At 40.5% G+C, this 21218-nt stretch overlaps 1 protein-coding gene and 1 long non-coding RNA gene across 2 annotated transcripts in view; one reads left to right on the top strand and one right to left on the bottom strand.

The window, feature by feature from the left end:
* The window catches only part of basp1 (brain abundant, membrane attached signal protein 1), a 41928-nt gene that overhangs the window by 13689 nt on the left and 7021 nt on the right, over window positions 1-21218 (bottom strand). The window lies entirely within an intron of this gene.
* LOC114146360 (uncharacterized) lies at window positions 741-19962 on the top strand. The gene is made up of 3 exons (XR_003595884.1): window positions 741-1165; window positions 15431-15549; window positions 19387-19962. It is a non-coding gene; the product is annotated as an uncharacterized LOC114146360 (long non-coding RNA).

The raw sequence follows: 21218 nt of genomic DNA, 5'->3' as shown, positions 1-21218 counted from the left end.
GTATTGAATGCTATGAACACACAGCAGAGCGTCCACCGAGGCAGAGACAGTCGATCCCGTCCGCCCCGCGGTTAATGTGACTGATTGGATTTGTCAGATGCGTTGGCCGCCTCGGCCCGCTCGCTGTTTTCTCAGACAGATAAGAGACTCGAGGCGACCGAGGACGAAGACAAAAAAAAACAAAAACCCAAGGCCTGTTTGATATTTCCATGGTCTCCAACCTGCCGCCAGCAGCAGACAGTCACGTCTGGAGAACAAGCCGCAGAGAATCTCTGTCTGATCTGGACGTCCACGGCTTCTCCATTAACACCAGGAACTTCCTGTTTGGAGTTCGCTATCAAGAAATGAATTAATTTGCTGGTGTCAGCCAGATCCGTCCCCAGGAGGACAAATCTGTCCTCCCGGGGACGGGCGTCTGTCCCACTGAGGACGGACTGCGTGGGGGGGGCATGAACTCGTTCAACCAAGACTGTCACAACCTGTTAGTGAGGCTGAGAGCGGGACGCAGCTGAAGACATGGCTCCGTTTTTACAGCAATGTTAGCCTTTTGGTGGGAGGTTTACGAATCCATCCGGGTTAAAATGTACAAAGCAGCCCAAAATTATTCATATTTAGATTTAAGTTTAGAGAAATATTTTTATCAGAGCTCCTGCAGGTTTCCCCAACTCAGTTTTAAGACTTTTTAAAATCTTTATTTTGACAGAAATGTACAAAAGAAAATTTAAAATAAATAACTCGAATGTGTTTGCAACAGAAGTTAGCAAATGGCTAAGGCGAACATCGTCCAGCCGGCTGGTGATAAACTTACATTTAATCATGATGAATATAAATAAACTAGCTGGGTTACTTGGCAGGGTGTTGACCCTTTGCATGTGACGTCACGCTTTCCAGAGCTCCGCCCACTCCACCATGGCGGAAGCTAAACAACCAATGTGCTCCTTTAAAGCTAGTCTAAACACAGACGTCTATAACCTAATGTAGCTTTTATTTAGTTTATTTCACCTTAGAAATGGTCATAGTATGCAGTGCGGTCAGCTGCACAAACAGACAAGGATGCAAACCAAACTTGTCATTTTATTTTATAACTTTTATTGAGGAAAGATGCGGCGGTGACGGACAGCAGCCCTCTGTGTGAACACGGATTTGCAGCAAACCTTTTTACAAGGTAAGAAGTCTAACGGCCATATACTTTATAAGTATGTATGATTGGAGGGAATATAAATATGGCATTATGGAGAAGGTATGGTAACAATTAGTAACCATGGAGACAGAGCCGCACCGTCATGTAGCCTAGCATGTACGGAAAGAACTGGTTAGCATCTCCTCTTTGTACGTGTTTAATCCTGCTCCGGTGTAAAAGGAAGTTTATGGCAGCGATATAAACCATGTGGTGTAAATTCAGGCAAAGTCGGTAATTTGATCATCACGGCCGGAGGGAGGAGGTTCGGGTCGGTTTCTAAGCTAGCTGTTTCCAACTGTTGTAAATCCCGCCGCATAGGAGCCAAACCAGGCGAGTTACGTTCACAGACAGATGAGCTCGACTGGAACAAACAACAACCATGAATAAAATGACAAAAATAACTCTGGAAAACAGTTTCAGTGGCTTTGTTCAATACTCCCATCACTCACTCCGACGTCCATCATGGCGCCTTCAATGATTTAGTGACGTAGTTGCAAAGGGTCAATATTAGCAGTTAGCTACCGTTAGCTACAGTTAGCTACCGTTAGCTTATCCAACTTGGAAAGAAATTCCAACAAAAACAATGAATTTCCTCTGAGTTGATGTCAGACGCCTTGACACAGATTAATCAAAAATATTAAAAAAGACGATTTATACCTGCTAAATAATTCTGCCAAGCAAAATGTAGCTTCTCTATCATTTGTTCATTATGCCTATAAATTACAACAGTTTGCCTGATATCTAAATTTAATCTGCAAAAATAACAACAATTCAGCAGACTTCAACAGCCTCTGCTTTATACGACATAAATATAAAGATGTGAAAACTAACTATTTTTCTTTGAGTCAGTGTTAACAACAGACTCTATAGAAAAACACAAATAACCTGTTAAACCCACGAAATGAGAACAATTTGATCCCTTGGTTTCTGCTGATGCAGTAAAACATGTAACCTCAGTATATAAGTGGAATATGATTAACCCACATTTCCCTGACTTCTTTGGGAGTTTTTACATCTTAGTTAGACTGTACATCAAATCGCGTGCAGACAGTAAATCTAGAATGTGCATGCATGGCTCTGAACGTCAGACTTTATAAATATTGTGTCTAAGCAGTTGGTTTCAGTTGCAATATTGCACACATTGATATTACCACTACGATTTGAAATATTGTGCAGCTCTGCTCCAAACCAACTTGACGCAGATGTTAGTAACATCCAATGAAAAGCCAGAATTCATGCACTGCAAATCACAAAGTCTTATCTTTTTGTCTACTATTTAGTGGAAATATCTTATGACAAACTTAAATTACAAGTAACTGTTCATCAAGATATAGGTGATTGTTTAAGTCAATAATTTCTTAATATTGAGGAAAAGTTTGTAGTTCCACTGGCAGATTGTTTTACTTATGATGTGAAAAATGTCTAAATGAAATAATCTGCCAATATAACTACTACTTTTTAAATCAATATTAAGGAATTATTTACTTCAGTGTATTTATTTCAGCGTGTTAAGATATTTGCACTAAAAGTAGACCAAAATACTTGGTATTAGTTTGTGTTTTTGCAGTGTTATTTCTAATTTTCCAGCAGATGAAGCTCAGAAAAATCTCCATTGTTAAAAAGAAACAGAAAGTCAACCGTTCTGAAACAAAGTGGAAGCGAAATCTGGGCATATTGGGACAGAAATCTGAGAGTTTGGACATTAACTCTGCGATTCAGAGGACAGTTGTTATTATTCAGGGAAAGTCCAGGGACTTAAACTGCAACAGATCCTAATAATCACTTTTAAAAATCAATATTCATCATGATAAATGAACCAGAACAATTAAGATGTCCTGATATAAATGAATGGAGGGAAGTGGAAAGCATAAAAATAATCAGAATTAGATTCTATAATATTGTGTTTTTATGAATCCATTTGACTGCATTATTCCCCAGATGAGCATTAGCATTCACACAGCAGCAGCTCATTTACACCCACTGTATCCTCTGGTGTCCACTCTGTTAGTCTGATTTAATCTGAAGGATTAACGAGCCGCTGTCTGGCAGCCGTCCACTGGCTGTCCTCGCAGGAAAAATTTAATATATACAGAAATATCAGGCGTTATGTCTTAAAGCAACAGTTTGCTGCAATCAGTGAAAAAAGTGGCCAATGTTTTTATGGATGGAATAATTAGAAAACAGTTGCTGTAATTTAATAACTTTTAATAAGCCTGAGCAGAAATTGGGAAATGAAAGTTTTAAATATGTGATCCCTGGTTTAATAAAATTTAATGCAAACTGATGTTATATTTAATAATACTAAAAATTTCAAAGGACAGATAAAACAACATTTTAACTGTAAACAATGCAAGTTCCTGGTTGTGGATTGAATATGTTACACTGCAGTGAATTATATGTTTACGTCATCGCCACTGGTAGGGTTGACCTCTGACCCCCGAGAGAGAGAGAGCTGGTCGAGCCAGAATGACCAGCACATCTCACATCAGTGTGTGACCAATGATAGAATAGAATAAAAACGGTTTGTTAAATGAAAATATTCATGAATCCATCTCATCAAAAGGTCAATAGAGGTTGTACACACACAAACACACACACACACCCTGTTAATTAATGAGCAATAGAGACACTGTGTCTGAGAAACATGCGACCTTTGACCCGCCCACAGCTCCTCTCTCTCTGACACACAGAGCGGTGATCCATCAGTCTGAAGGTCATAAAGCAGAATGAAAACCCGACCAAACGGTCCAGATAAAGTTCAGACTCTCCTCAGTCAGGGTCAGATAAACCAACGGGAGGCAGAAACAGAACCGACTCAAAGTGGAGGAAACTTTAATGAGTTTATATGTAGAATACACAAATCATTCTCCACAATCTATCAAACCTTAACAAACTCAAAGTTAGCAAACAGAACCTGAAATCCAGCAGAAGAAGTTAGATTAAACCTTTGAGTCTTTTCCTCGTCAAACCTTTGATTTTTGGTCTTGGTCTGATTTCTGACCCAACAGTCACTGGCACCCTGATGAAGTTAATTCATCTTTTCTCTCAGTAATATTGTTGGCGTGTATAAATACGTTGTGTTGTACCTAACATGTTATTTTAGAAAGATTTTATTGAGAAATGTTGGCCTAATAGAAAACCATCTTATCTGCATCAACTTTCTGTGCTTCCAGGATTCACTACAAAAATACAAAATCTTACCAAGTATTTCTGGTTTTGGTTTTTAGTGCAAATATCTCAGTTCGCTTCAAATAAGACAAAACTAACTTACAAGTCACTTTTCAGCAAATAAGCTTGTTTAAAGTCAATCATTTCTTAATATTAATACTGTCAATTCTAGACTCTAACAGGTAAAAATATTGCACGAAATCCGTGGAGGACGGCGGAGTCCTCGCACAAAATTCCGTGGTTAGGTGGACGGAGCCTGGTGCCTTCCTGTTCAGGGAGACGGGGCCCGACGAATACCCGTTGAAAAAAAGGACGACGGAGTCCTGCGAGAACAGGCGCTTAAATTCCGTGACAAAATTGTATTTGAAATGTAATCAATTACAAATTTATGGATGGAACTTGACTTAATGCTTTGTTTTGATTATTGATTCTATATTGCATTGTGTTTCTGTGTTTGTAATGATGTAAAGCACTTTGAAATGTCTTGCTGCTGAAATGTGCTATACAAATAAAATTTGATTTGATTTGATTTATTGATGAAAAAGTTCTGGTTCCACTGGCAGATTATTTCCTTTGAATGGGAAAAAATATCTGTTGTAAGTTAAATAATCTTCCAATAGAACAGGTACATTTTCCATCAATAGTAAGAAATAATTTACTTAAATCAAACTCCAATTTCCTTCTGAAAAGTTACTTATAAGTTAGTTTGGTTTTATTTCTAGTGTCCTAAGATATTTGCATTAGAAACTAGACTAAAATACTTTTGCAGTGCAGATTCGCTCCGCTCTAGAATCGCCCCTCAGGGGCCGCACAAAATCATTCAGAGGACCACAAAAGGCCCTTGGGCCACACTTTGGTCCAATGATCCGACACTTATGTGGACTTGGAGACTCAAAGTTGCAGCTGTTTGGTGCAGCTGTCCACCAGTAGTGACCAGTTCCTGTAGAAGTTACTGTTAGTTGATGATTTCAGTTGTTTTAGGAAGTTTAGAGAAGATCGCGGACGACCAATCCGAGCTCGCATGATCTGAAACAGGTTTAAATATTTGATTTGGTTGCTCTGCCGAAGGCAAAGGAAGTAAAAACTCCAGCAGAAAACAAGAAGTTAAATAAATCCTGATCTGAATCACTGGGTTCTGACTTCCTGTCCGCAGCGGAGGGAGTTCAGGTCCGATACGTCCTGAACTGCAGCGGTTCTGATAGAAAACAGAACAACCTGAAACGATGTCCAGGTTAGCAGAATTGTTTTATAAGGAACCCTGGTCATTTCCATGACAGAAATCATCTGGACGCCTCTGAGGCTCATAGTGGTCGGGTCGGGTCGGCTTATCGAAAGTCATTTTTTATTCTTGAAGGTGAAAATCGCTTTTCATTTTTTCTACTTAAGTACGTTTCAAAACTTGTAATTTTTAAAAATTTGAGCAAAACAATCCAACTTTTACTTTTACTTTAGAGTATTTTTCATACAAGTATCTGTACGTCTACTTAGGTAGAGAATGTGAGTACTTTACACCTCTGGCTGCTTCTGGGCCAGATTTGATCATGGCAGGTCAGGATCAAAATATCTAAAGCAACAAATCCCAGATTATTCCCAGATTATGAGCGTAATGATGCGCCTGCATTGGGCAGAGATCCAGCCGGATGATGGCAGCCGCGGCGGCTCGCCGGCACTCTGCTGACTGAACAGCTTCAGTCTGACTCACGGCCCTGCAGCCGCTCCGTTTTACGGGAAACGAGCGTTTAATGGGAAAATGATTCATCTTTAGCATAAAATACGATGTGGCTGCAAAACATTACTCCAGTAAGCATCAGTTTCAGTCCTCCGCCTGGTTACAGCGCTGATTGAGTGCCTCAAACTTTATGCCTAACTGTTTCAAACAAGCCAGTAATCGTTGTAAAATAACTCATAATATGCAAAATGGACAAATTACCTTTATAAATCTTGTGAAAATCCCCCAGAACTAAAATAAAAACTTAAAACAGACTATAATTGTAGATTGAAGGTATGGAGAACTTTTTGTTCCTCTTCACAGATCCTGTGGTTATAACGCCTCAGCTCAGCTGGAAGAAAGTAATCTCATTTAAATAAAAATGTAATTTATGTCTCAGGATTTCTTGCTCAGCATCTCTGCACAGCTAACGTTACATATAAATGTCTGGGTCAGTTTTTTTTTTTCAGATTTATTTACAGATTTATTTGACTTTTTCCCGTTAAAACTTCTTTAAACACAGATTATGTTCCCTATTTGAGACTTATTTTTGTATCTGTTGTTACTTTTATGTGACAAAGTTTATTTTAAAGTCTGTTTAAAGATTTTTAAAAAGGTTTTCAAGGTTTTAAAAAAAGATATATAGAAAGAATATATGTAACTGGCTTTAATATTTAATACATCCAAACGTAAATCTTTTAACTGTATTGACATCTTTACATAACTTTCACAGTTATTAGTTAAAATTAGAAATTGCTTTTCTGTTTTTCTTGTGTTTTTACTTTCATTTCACTCTAAACTTTTATCCATTTTTAGATCCAGTATTTCTTTCTAAATTTTCTTTCATTGATTTACAGTAAATTTTCTACTTGAATTTCATAAGGACTTGTAGGAAAGCAGAAATAAATATTAATTTAAAGAAAAGAGAAGAGTTGATGATTTATTTCCGATCAGAATCGACTGGAAAAACTGCTTAGTCATGACTTATTTATCTGAATAAATCTCGTTTATTGATGGATAAACACAGAAATAAAAGTTTTTCTTCCTCTTCAGCAGGACTTCCTCCCACAGACGTGAACTTTGGCTCTGGGGTTAAACACTTCTCCGTTACACCGCGCTGCTGTCGGCCTGCTGAGTGGAACGAAGTTTCTGTGTTTACATCGACCTGGTCGTGTTTTAGATCCGATTTCCTCGTCCATCAGGACGTTCAGCCTGTCAGCCTGTCGCGCTCCGACTTCGCCATGTCGCTGCCACCTTCTCCATTTGAGCTTTTAGGCGACGAGTGGGACTGACTGCTTTGTCTGGCAGCAGAACGAAGGTCAAAGCTGCTGCTGCAGCAATAAAACACTCCTGAACACTTAATGTGACCGTGAATGAAAAGAGACCTTGGAGAAAGAAAACTCAGTTTTTGCTTTTTAAAACAAACCCAAATCAGATTCTTCTGCCGCCACGTCTCCAGTTTAGCACACTGAGCCTGTACCGGACATTTTTATTTAAAATAAACCCTCTGAGGGTGGAAAAGCAGATTAAATGAGAAGAAAATTGTTTTCTCAGAGCAAAAGCTGAAAGTATTTTTGAAATCGCAGCTTTTCCTGTTGAAACATTTCGTCTTCCAGCTGCTGCACAATCAGCCATGAACGAGGAAAACAGTTTAAGTTTCTCCTGCTGGTTTTCAGAGCTTCTGGATCTTTAAACATTTCATTTGGTTAAATCTCTCCTGGCAACTTTACAACATTCACCTGTGAGCTGAGCTGAGAAAAGCTCCAGATTTAACTTTATTGAGGATCTAATGCAGATTACAGCTGGCAGATCTGTTACTCTAAAGCACAGGTGTCAAACTCCAGTCCTCGAGGGCCGCTGTCCTACAGCTTTTAGATGTGCCACAGGTACAAAACACTGGAATGAAATGGCTTAATTACCTCCTCCTTGTGTAGATCAGTTCTCCAGAGCCTTGCTAATGACCTAATTATTCTATTCAGGTGTGGTGCAGCAGAGGCACATCTAAAAGTTGGAGGACACCGGCCCTTGAGGACTGGAGTTTGACACCCCTGCTCTAAAGATCCAAGAAGATCCTGGATTTAAAATCTGTCTCTTCCTCTGTGTCCATGAACTATTCAACTCGTCCAAAAACAAAACTGTTGGTTCATTAGTCTCTGTTATTGGCCTTAGATAAGACTGTAGAGATGATTTCTACAGTAAACATCTCAGTCTGCAGACAAACGTCACATAGAAAAGGAAGAGCTGAGAAGAAACTGTGAGAGGATCCAGAACTTTGCTAAGTCTGTTTAAAGATTAACATGAGCTGCAAACAAGTATTTACTAATTACTACATTAGAAGAAACCAATCAGTATGAACTCAGACCTGCATTTATCTCAGCTGGTTTTATAAGAGTAGAGTTGAGAAAACGTTAAAACAAGAAAAGTGGATTTTTTTGGCTTTGAAACCAAGTTGTATTAATGCCAAAAGTCTTTATAATAAGCAGAGTAAATCTGGTTGCTCTGAATATAAATCTGGATGGTAAATGGTTAAATCCGTTGGTCCGTATTCCCTCTTCAGTCTGCGGTCACTGATCTCCACCGTTCATCCTGAACATGAGCCTGAAGGCTCAGCTTGAACTCGGTCAAATCTGGGATGAGGAAAAATTCCAGATTGTTTTCTGGGATGCCACAGAAAAGAATAGGTTGACTTATGCAAAAACGTTGGATGAGAACGGTTTAAATTTGTATTCTTGACATGATGAAGCCATAGGCCAGAAAAAAAAATCACAGAGTAATTATCGTCCTCGTTAGGAAGAGTCAACCTGTCTAGATGCTGTTAGTCCATAAATAGCAGCCGAAGCCTCTGAGGACTGGAGTCCTCTGGGAAATCATGCTGCTCTGGGAATAGAAAGTGGAGCGTGTCCGCACAAAAAACAGCTCAAAAACACATCAGCACATCTCTTCCTGGAAAACCACAATCTAATTATTCCAAATGAAGAATCTCCAAGAGCAGCAGACCAAACCAGTCAGCAACGATACGGATTCTTTCCAGGAGCTGCAGGACTCTGACGTCATGGCAGGTTTCCTCACAGACTTGTTTTTAGGAGGAAATGAATTAGCAGCATGATAACAACGAGTTCAGAAACCCGTAAAAAACCTGCAGAACAGACTGATGGACCAACATGGGCTGGGTGGTGGAGAAGTGGCTCAGCATGTCGGCTGCTGGATGAAATGATCTTTTCTTAGAAAGTATCTATAAATTAGAAATACTCAGTAATTCCTTCAGTCCTGATTTAAAGGACTTAACAGTTCCTGAACATCACAGGCTTTCATGGAGTTGATTCCAGATCATCATCCAGAAACTATCGCCACTGCTTCTTCAGTCGGCCATGTTTGTTCACTCTGAACTCTCGTTTTATCTCGAGACGTTTTGTGAGATTTCTGGTCTGACCTCCGTTTGTTGGTGAGTGAAATTGATGTGTATGTGCGTGTGTGTGTGTGGGTGTGTGTGTGTGTGTGTGTTGCTCTAATTTTAAAAACGTGTCATATGAACCAGGCATTAGTGCTTTGATTGGTTCATATTTGATGAGTAACTCAGTTGGACCCAGACCAGTTAGTGTCACTTAAATCAATAAAATGATTTTAAATCGATCCTTTTGCATATGTGGAGCCGCTGCAGAGACACGAGTTTGGCATATTTTGGTCACATTTCCTGGATTTTATCAGACGGCAGCCAGTAGATTTTTTTATCTGCAGTAAGAAGTTTGGGTTTCTGGTTTCCTCGGTCGCTGAGTCCAGCTGGCTGCTGATCTAACATCACAAAAATATTTAAAACCAAAAATACTTCTGCTTTTTCTGCATTACTCTAAAATGAGTTCAGTCTTACTCAGTTATTATTTACGGTACAGTGAGTAGGAGTACAAATTCATGTGTAATCATCAGCAGATGTGTTTTAATACTGTTGTGTGAGGATGCAGATGTGGAATAAAAGTGGCATGAGAACACGGCCTTGAGGAACGCCACATGTGATCGACGCTCACTCAGGTTTATAACTGAGAAATGACACAGAGATAAAACACTTAACGAAAACAGAAACAACATGCATTATCCCTCAGGTGGGAAATTTTAGAAGAAAAGTTTATTTTAAAAATTTTAGGCCACAGTGAAGTTTATAACAGATCTCACTTTGAATTAGACGTGCATCTCGCCCATTTTGTCTGATTAGATTAAAAATTTGGAGTGGTCGAGTCGGATCTCAATAGTAAGACAAAAATCATGCAGCGACTGAAATTTCATGTTGAACCAAAACATTTTATTTTAATTATTCGGGCGGTAGAACAATGAGTTCTTTAACTATTTGTATCAATGTTATTTTATCTGAAATATGTGCATGTGTCCCACTATAACCATGTTTCATTTAGTTTAACTATATATAGATAATATCTATGACATGATGAGATGATTAGATTTGGACCTGATTGCATGTTAATGTGTTTCCGTTTCTTTAACCATGTTTCTGTTTCATGACCAATAATAATTTCCAAATTTCCCTCCACTTTTTCTTTTTCAGGTTTATCATGTAAAATACTTTCCACCATTTTACTGGACGCATAAAGACTGGAGACGAGGCGATTCACCTCGAGGCTAAAACTTTATTCATGATCCGTTTGGCCTGACAGGAAAAGACCAAAACGAAGTCGTTAAATAAGAAAACTTCAGCCTGATGCAACAGGAAGACACCGGCGTTATCTCCGCTGCGTGTTCACACTTTATCTCACCATGCAGCAGATAGTCGGTCATTTCATCCAGAACAGAACAGCGCGTCTTTAAAGAGGGAAGGAAATTAATGTTTAACCAAAACTTTTTCTATTAATTTCTCCAAGAAAAATGTCTGTGCATATCTGCTAAAGATTAGAAATAATTTAAAAACTAAAATGAAATGTCACTTTAAAAAATTTACAAGAATGAAGTCATAAAATTATGACCAGAATAAACTCATACAACAATAAAATTATAATATAAGAAGTCATAAAATGATGAGAATTGAGACTTATTGTGAGAAAGTTGTACGAAAGTAAAGTTAAAATAATACATGTATAAAATTTTAGTATAATGAGAATGAATAATATGTGGTATGATGAGAATAAAGTCGTAATAATGAGAATAAAATCGCAGATCATGAGAAATCATAATATTATGAAAATAAAGTTTTACGAGAATAAGATCACAGTATTAGAATAAAATCAAAATGATGACAATAGTCATATTGTGGGAAAAAGTTGTAGTATTATGACTTTATTCTCATATTTTTCTTTTCTTAACTTGGCTCTAACACTGACATATAAATCAGATTTTGAAAATAACTTTTATTTTGGCGAGGCCAGTCAGGCCGCCATGTTGGTTATGACCACGATCCCTTCACTCCCAGGGGCTGAGATCAGGCCAGAACGGGCCGAATGCAGGGAGTCAAAGTTAAAAAGAGCTTATTGGGCCCACACACACACACACACACACACACACACCTGCACACACACAGTCGGAGAGCAGGCAGACAAATAAATGTGACACGTTGGGTTGAGCACAAACAGCCTTGCAGAGAGACAACATTTGTTCTGGTCGGCGTCACGGTGAGAGAGTCTGAGTCGGTTCTCTGCTGTTCAGAACATGAGAAGGTGTTTCTCTGTGCAGATAACGTCATCCTGCACACTGTAGGTCCACGTCCAAACGGAGGAATTAAACATGATAAACAGACGGGAAGGAAGTTTAAACAAAGAAAGAAAAAAGACTGGCGTCTCAGTTTGACTTTACTGGATTCATCATTAGGAATAAAAGGAAAACTTTTAGTTTGACTGTGGAAATGTCCTGGTGACATTACTGCAGCTTTATTAGAGAAACCTCAGGAGGATTTCAGGTTTATTACAGGAAATGTCCAGTTAGCAGCTGGTGATCAGAATCTGATGGTTTTCACCTTCAGCAGCACAAACGTTTCAAAATCCAATCTTTTTCTGGTCAGTGAACACACCATATGCCAGGGGAACAACAACACTCTTCAGTGTGAAAGTTGGTACAGAGAGGAGAAAACTCGCTGAAGACTTTTAGAAGATGACAGGAAGGCGGACGTTTAGTTTTACAGAGACTGCTGCCTCTCACCCAGTGTGACGTTGCCTCTACTCCTGATATAAATAACTAATGACTGCTGCTTAAATTAGTTACATTTACAAGAATAATGTCTTTATTCACATAATAATAAAACTGCAAAAAAATGTTTTTTACAGTTTCAAAATAACTCTTTGGTGTGGAAGTTGTTACAGAATGAAATAGACTCACAGCTGGAAAGGGTTTTGATTTGGCTGTAATTTGCAGTTTGTGCCACTAGAAATATAAAATATATAAATCTATGTATAATAAAGGTACTAATAGTAAACACACCAGAGGAAATATTCCAATGATTTGAAGCTTGTTAGCTTTTTTTTAAACGCCGATTATGGGGACAAATTGAAAGTAGCATGTAGCACGTTAACGAGCATCTGAACTGAAAACAACCTGACCTCCACCAGAGGTCACGACCCAGCCGTTCCACGGCCACACTGCGATAATTCAACAACTGATCCGTGAGTGAACCTTCGGCCTGGCCGTTCCTGCGAGGAGCCGCCGGCCCAGAGCCTCTCCAGTCTGGCAGCGCTCCTCCTGCATCGATAAAAACCAGGCAGCGCTCCACAGCCTCTCAATGTGAATCCTCTCAATTAGCAGAGCTGCAGAGCGGCGCCAGCACACCCAGCGCGTTAATCTGGACTCAAGCTCCTTTTTTATTAGCCACATCTTTCAGTTTCAAAAGGGAAAACAAACAGATCCGAGCCACCGGGGGAGGAATCCGTGCCAGGTCTTCTTAAAGCAAACAGAAATAGTTTTTTTTTTTAATTTGCTGTTTGTGTGGAGTCTGGAGAGAACTGGACCAACTTTAACTCAAAATAAAAACCCTGCAGACATCCTCAGAGACTCTGATGGATCTTAATTTTATGTTTTCATGTGTAGAATAATCATTTTATTATTAGTGTGACATTAAAATCTCCTCAGAGTTAGACAAACATAGTTTTATTCTACAATGAACAGAAACAAATTTAGAAACCAATTTTTCCAATAAAAAAGTCATTTTTAAGCACTTTACCTCCTTAAACTGCTTTATTTAGAAAAGTCAAACCTGGACTGAATTCTTCTGCTCAGATTAAAGATTGTTAAAGACTAAATTTATTGTTTGTTGATTGTTTTCTTGTCTCATCTCTTTCTTCTATGTCTTGTTTAACTTCTATTATGTAATAACTGTTTTGTTTTTATTTCCTTTCTGTCTAAAGACTTTGGAGACGTTCATGGAAAATTGTTGCTATATAAACCAACAAATGGCTAGAACTATTTATTAAGTTGCATTTTGTTTCCCCTTTTTACAAATAATGAAATATTTCTTATTTATGTCAGTTTTTTTATGAGCCTCTGAAGATTTCCCAGCCTCCAGTGCCATGTATATTATTATATTAGACATTTTTTTGTGGATTTCTCCATTTGCTCCTGTTTGTCCAGATAAACTGATCCAGCAGAGGATGTTCAGTTGTTCCTGGATTTATTTTCACTTCTGTCTCTGTTTCCTGGTTCAGTGAGAAACATCATCATCAGATAATCGTTTCTTTTTGTTTTGATTCTCCTTTCCTCTCTGGTGAACCTGAAGCAGCCATTTCATGTATATTTTAGGAATATAAACATGAATAAAGTGGAAATCATAACCCTGAAAGCCCAGCAGAGCATTAGCTGCTGAGGATATTTTAGTCATTTCAAAGACTCAAACTGTTGCGGCAGCTGGCTGCGTCTTCCTGTCCAACACATCGTCTTCCTGTCCAACACATCGTCTTCCTGCCCAACACGTCGTCTTCCTGTCCAACACGTCGTCTTCCTGCCCAACACGTCGTCTTCCTGTCCCAACACGTCGTCTTCCTGTCCAACACGTCGTCTTCCTGCCCAACACATCGTCTTCCTGTCCAACACATCGTCTTCCTGCCCAACACGTCGTCTTCCTGTCCAACACGTCGTCTTCCTGTCCAACACGTCGTCTTCCTGTCCAACACGTCGTCTTCCTGTCCAACACGTCGTCTTCCTGTCCAACACGTCGTCTTCCTGTCCAACACCATCGTCTTCCTGCCCAACACATCGTCTTCCTGTCCAACACATCGTCTTCCTGTCCAACACGTCGTCTTCCTGTCCAACACGTCGTCTTCCTGTCCAACACGTCGTCTTCCTGTCCAACACGTCGTCTTCCTGTCCAACACGTCGTCTTCCTGCCCAACACGTCGTCTTCCTGTCCAACACGTCGTCTTCCTGCCCAACACGTCGTCTTCCTGTCCAACACGTCGTCTTCCTGTCCAACACGTCGTCTTCCTGTCCAACACGTCGTCTTCCTGTCCAACACGTCGTCTTCCTGTCCAACACCATCGTCTTCCTGCCCAACACATCGTCTTCCTGTCCAACACATCGTCTTCCTGTCCAACACGTCGTCTTCCTGTCCAACACGTCGTCTTCCTGTCCAACACGTCGTCTTCCTGTCCAACACGTCGTCTTCCTGTCCAACACGTCGTCTTCCTGTCCAACACGTCGTCTTCCTGTCCAACACGTCGTCTTCCTGTCCAACACGTCGTCTTCCTGTCCAACACGTCGTCTTCCTGTCCAACACATCGTCTTCCTTCACATGGACTGGATCAGGATTCTTCACTGTAAAGTTTTCTTTATGGTTTCCACCAAATCTTTAGACTGTGACGTCGACTGAAAGACATCTGCCGTTATTACCTGCATTTGCGTCGACGCAGCAAACTCGTTAAATTATCTTAACGGAAGAAGTCAGATTTTGAAAGTAACTCGATGGATCAAAACACTCTTTGCATCATGAGTCGTGATCAAAAACTAGATGTTACTACTGGCGGAAAAGACAAAGGAGATGACAGGAAGTGGTTGGAGGATGTTGGCGCCGCCGCATGTTTTTAATGACTTATCGTGTTAAAAAGCTCATTTATGTGGGGTTTTAATCGTTTCTTATTTAAAGGAAACACTGTAATTGAAAACACAATTTTTTGCCTTTTCATAATAAAAATGCAGCTGGTTTCCAGTTTGGGCTCCAGATCACCCAATATGACACACAAACCACTAAAAATATCAGCGCTGTCGACTTATAGCACATTATTTCGTGTCATTCAGAGTTTTCTCTCTGAATCTTTGTGAAACCTGGAGGCAGACGGTCGGTTTTCCTCGTGGAGGACTCGCTTCGTGTTCCCAGCTGTGTTTGCATGTTATCAATCCTACGCAGAGCCAGATGCCTTGTGCATTTTTTGAATACCTTCCCTTTTTTGTTCTGTTTCCAGCAAACGCAGGAATCCAGAGTCACCTGAACCTGCTAGAGTGTCCGGTGTCGAACATGAGGAACCGTCGCTTGGCTGATCAGCAGAAACAGAAGTAATCGCAGCCGTCAGACCATAAAAAGGTGCTTTAATGATTGTTAGAGCTACAGGAACAACATTTGGATAAGCAGGCAGATAACTGAGAAAACATCTACTGATGCCGATCTGATAAAATAATTTGGTTTGACCACCTTAGCTGCAAAACTTCTCCTATTTTAGAGATGGATGTTTGAACAGATCTAAAGTCTCTGCCTGTTAGATTACATTTCAGATGTTTCCCTGACAGTAACAGAGCTCCACCTTTTCTGCATCCACTATTTCACATGACCGTAATAATCAAATTTAATTTTCAGAAACTCCATTCAGTTGCTTCCTTAGCTCACCATGAGAGGCTGAGCAGCTGAACCTTTCCTCTGCCTACAACTCCCAGAATGCTGTGCCAAAATGACATTGCAATTTTACACACAAAACCACAATTTTTCTTTTTTAGCATTTTGTACATCTTGAAAATGGATGCTTCATATTGAGCTGTCCAGGTGAGCTGAGGAAGGATGTTGGATCTGGGGTTGGAAATCAGTCCAGTTTGGTTCTGATCAGATAAAGAATTCAAAGATGCAAAATCAAAGATTTTCAGTCTTGAGGGTCGAAGCATTAAAACCTGCGTTGGAGCTGCACATCGATCACTATGCGTTATCTTAACGTTGCATTTTTCACACCTGCTGAATGACAGAACGTTCAGTTTGATCAGGTTAGATTAACGAACCTCAGATTATCTGACGCCAGCGTTAATCTGAGCCGCTGGTTCTTCTCAGACTCACACTGGAGCCCATTAAATGCTCAGTGCAACACTCAGATGTTTCCTCTCCTTTAATTACTTTTAATCTCAGTTTCTGCTGTTTTGAATCCCTGATTGCTGTCAGTATTTTTTCTGTCTCGCCTCAGTGTGCTCCAACAGCGTTAGAGAAGCTTTTTATTGTTTCAGTAAGATGGAGCTGAACGCGGTCACTGCTCTGATCCAGCAGCAGAAACCTTGCAGAAAAACTCGGCATTACAAGATAAAGTGGATAAAAGCAGATATCAGTAATTGATACTGAAGAATCTTGTTGCTGTGGATGTAATCTGTCGGGTCGGGTCGGGACCGCGCTCCGTTTGGCCGGATCGTTCCGTCTGTCTGGCTGTCAGCTCGGCTTCAGGAGGATTTTATCTCTGGTGTCAATCAATAGCTCTGCAGTGTTAAGCCCACCGCTAGCTGCTCCTCTCCCTCCGTGTCTCGCTCCATCCTCCTTTCCATCTGTCTGCTCGGGTCCCTGAGGGCCCCGGGGCCCGAGCCGGAGCCAGACACGGTCCAACATCAATCAATATCTCTGCGGCGCTGCGCGGCCAAGCCGAGCGGTGGACTTTAATTTCCTGAGAACGTTCCTGGAATGTTCTGAAGGAAAATGTTTTTAATAGACTGCTGGTTGTTTTCCATGTTTTAGCTCATTAACTACAAATTAAAGACAGTTTGGAAGATTAGAATCAGTTCTTACTCTGTTCTCAGCCTGGAATTGTTTTCTGATGAAATCAGTGGGGGGAAAAAAAACTGATCTGTTCTTAGAAACATGAAGTCCTCCAGTCACTTGGACTAATAAACCATCTGTCTTTCTCTTAGCTGGTTCTGATGGTACCACTGTGGTCCAAATGTTAAATGTAATTATCTCCTAAATGAACTGCCTGAACAGGATTTAAGGGTTCTATCTTTATGTGCAAATTTTAATATTTTATTCTAAATTTGATTAATTTTGCAGTATCTTACCTAAAACCGTCTCAGTGATGACGAGAGATTTGACTTTGTAATGTAACGCCTTGAAATTGGGCCTCTGTCTCTTTAAGAAGCTGATGTCCTTTCTGATGCTCCGCCTCCATGAAGTCATCCCAACATGGCTCCTCTGTTAACTCTTTAATATTTTTACTAGCAGCTCCACCAGGGGTTTGCTAATTGCTGCTGGCTAGTCTGAAGGAGCTGAAGCTCAAAGGAGGAGCTGTGCCTCGAAGGCGGGGCTTGGTCCACCCAGGCGTTTTACACAGCTAAATGGTTGCCATGGAGATTTAAGTATTTCTGAAACATGAAGAATCAAAGCAACAGATATGAGGGAATAATATCATAACATGATGTAAAACTCAAAAAAGTTAAATTTACATAATACTGTCCCTTTAATATCCACTCCACTCAGATTAAAAACTAAAATGTCTGTATTAATATTTGATGTGAGAGTGTTTGACTGTAACAACACTTCCAGTTCATGTTTCAGAGATTTTTAGGAATTTTTTCCTGACTGAGCCACAGATAAGAATCCATCCTGGAGATTTTTCTCTCATATTTACGAATCGTGAGCCGCCTGCACCTGGAATCGTCTCTGAAATGCTTCTGAGAATCGCGCATGAAGATTAAAGAACCCAGACTCCCTGACGGTCTGCAGCAGCTCAGAGCTGCTGCCCACGCGCCGCACACATGTAACACTCTGCAGCAAATTGCAGCAAGGATGCACAAGTAGAGCTGCTCAGAAAAACCTCTGCTCAAATATTTCAGAACTGGTTAAAGCTTTCCCACCATGTTTGAAAGATTTCATGCTTAAATACTTTAATCCAATTCGGCTCAGGGATCCATTCATCTACACAGAAAAATTGACCAAATGACCAAAACATTTTGAATCATATTTCGATTTAGGACTTGAACGCCTGCAGTCGTGTCAAACTGTCGTTTGCATGTTGATGGATTGAAAGTAAAAGTTTCTTTTGGTTTTTATTCTTATCTCAGCTTTGAGGATGTTTTCTTCCAATTGTGAAAACTGAGACCGACCGTCACCAGGGCGATCAAAAACTACAAACCATGAAAATGACAGTGTGACTTTTTAGCTGGATAATGTTAGACTGAAAAAAATTGTGACTAATTTTAATGCTGTACAAGTTGAAAACATTTTATGATTGAAATTTATGTGAGATTTGACCTTAATGCAAAGTCCTAAGTCTGATCAGTTAAAAGTGAATGATTATGCTTCCTTGATCAGGTTAGGATACATTTATGGTCCATACAAAACATGTTCATCACATGTTCTCTCTTCTACTTCTTTGGAGCTCCTTTCAGAATGAGCCGTTTTAAATCTCCGTCGCTTTAAATCCAAGTAAGCTGTTGCTGGCCACGCCCCCTACCTCAACGTTTTCACATGAAAATGGCTGCAAACTGATCTGCAATTATACAATCATACATCTTTGAAAAGCAGAAGTGGAACCTCCTGCACAACCAGCAAGAACGCAGCAAACGGTTTCTGGATGGTAAGTCAACAGCAAAACACTTTTCTTTTCCAGCAGCCATTGTACAGCACATACAGTAGCTGGGCTAACGTACTGGAGCTCTGCTGGGGCTGCTAGGTGACGGGCGGAACTCTGCTGGGGTTGCTAGGTAACAGGCTGTAACTGCTGATTTGTGATGTTAGATTTGGGAGGTTTTTCAAATGTTTCATTTTCCAGACAAAAAAAGACAACTTATTTCCCAGAAACGGCTCGATGTGTTTGAAACGTTCGGTTCGCTATTAGAAGCTGCAGAAACTCAAATTGAAGAACAAAAATGTGAATTTTGAATAACTCGTCTGCTTTAAGATGATGAAAATTTGCTCTCAGATGGTTCCTGCTCTACGTTAAGTTTTGACCAAACTGAGATCCACTGCTACCAAATGCAGGTAAGATAATGACAGCTGCTCCACAGAACCCCAGTAATGTTAGAGTGAACATCTCTTCAGTCATGTGACTTTAGCATCTTAGATTGAAGAGAGGAAAATGGCGGTGGCCTTTAAAACGCATCAACATGAATACTGAAGTATTTAAAAAAACAAACAAAAAGAAGCTTCAGCATCTTACAGCACAGATTCATCCATTTCTTACAGATTCACCCAAACTGCAGACTCAGATATTCTGTCTGCACTGACCGACCGCCGGCTCTGAACCGTCCCGTCACCGGCGCGTCCTCAGCTCACAGTCGGCCTGGCGGATTGGACGTGGCAGGCGTCCGCTGTCCCCAGCCACAACAGAGACGCAGGCAGAGAGAGAGAAAGCGGCAGACCAGGAGTCAGCAGCGCGAGGCGCAAGGCAAGCCGGGACCAAGTCTGAACTCCAGACGACCCCAAAACGCCGGAGGGTCAGAGCCGAGACAGCATCAGCCGACACCACAGAGCATGACTGGACGGGACACTGGTCAGACTGGATTCACTGGGTCCATCACTGGTCAGACTGGATTCACTGGGTTCATCACTGGTCAGACTGGATTCACTGGGTTCATCACTGGGTTCATCACTGGGTTCACTGGGCCAGTTTAACGGCTGAGATGTTTTGCTTCAGGTCTTTACTAAAGGCAGGTTTATGTATCTGGGTCTGTAGACTGGCCTCATCTCAGTATTAAAATTTATTTCCATCTTTAATTAATCCATGGAGATTGCAGATTTTTTAAAATGGCATTTTTAATTATTAATTATTATTATTAAATTATGTTGTAAATGTGCAAATATTAATTTAAAATACAACTTACATATTTAATAATGCTTAAAACAAATTAGTTTTCTAAAATGTTTTTGTGGTTGGTTTTAAAAACTGAAAATATTCCTTAAGACCTTAAAGGTTTTATATTTTGTGCATAAAGATTAATGTTGAAAATGACTGAATAATAAATTCTTAATAAATAAACAAGCATTACAAAAATAGAAATAGTCCTTATTGATCGAAGATGACCTCAGGACTTGTGAAGGTCAAGGGTCAGGAAAGGGCAGCTAACGTCTCTGCAGATCCCACACATGCTGGACACAATGAGAAACTGTTTCCTCCCTCAGTTTGTTTCTGATAAACAATGAAAACCTTAAAGCCTGAGTTTGCTTTAGTGTGATGATGATGTTTCTAAAGGAGCTGGATTATTAAATTATTAATACTTTGTGTTGCATCTAAACATTTTTGTGAGAACATTTTAAATTGTGGGTCAGTTTGTCTAAATTGAAAGAACGTTAATCTGATGGTGAGACAAATTTATGTCATCCAGGGGCCACAAAAGGCCCCCGGGCCTCATGTTGGACACCCCTGATGTACATGTTGTGTCTCTTATTTCTATTTTATTTCCTTTAAAGTTTATTATTCATGTTTGGTCTCGGTATGCTGTGGGTTCTTGTAAAATCTTCTAGTTTTTGCCCAGTCTTGGTCTAAGGCTGGTTTGGTTTCCTCTGATGCTCATCAGCAGCCGCGGTCCAGAAGCGGCTCGTATGAACCGGCTCATCCCACCGCTGACTGATCCCTCCTGATCCCTCCTGATCCCGGCCCAGACTCAGGAAGGGAAGGAATCCAGCTCAGAGATCTGCTGGTAATTTTTCTTTCTTCCTGCGTCTCTGCGCCGCTGATGGGAGCTGACAGAACTGGGACTGCAGCGCCGAGGCGAGCGGGCCCAGCACCTACGACTCTAAACTCCGTTGTTCCATCTCATTATTTTCAGACTCCGTTTCTGCGCCGTTTGAGATTCGCTCAAAGAGCGGCGAGCGGCCTGGCAGCTCCTCCAGACTCCCGGTGAAAAAAGGGAGAAGAAGAAGAAGAGACGGCCGTTCATCATCAGGCCGAGTTAAGCTGCTATCGCTGCTTAGGTAAACGTCTCTTTTCAACGTTCACCGTCTTAGACAACAGAAACGAGACTCATTCAGCTCCACTGCTGCAGCAGCTAGCCTGTCCGCTTTAGTTTTACAGTCTG

This window comes from Xiphophorus couchianus, chromosome 6 (genome assembly GCF_001444195.1).
Source record: "Xiphophorus couchianus chromosome 6, X_couchianus-1.0, whole genome shotgun sequence".
Classification (NCBI taxonomy): domain Eukaryota; kingdom Metazoa; phylum Chordata; class Actinopteri; order Cyprinodontiformes; family Poeciliidae; genus Xiphophorus; species Xiphophorus couchianus.
Note: the sequence above shows the minus strand (reverse complement) of the source record. Positions and strands in the feature narration are given on the sequence as shown.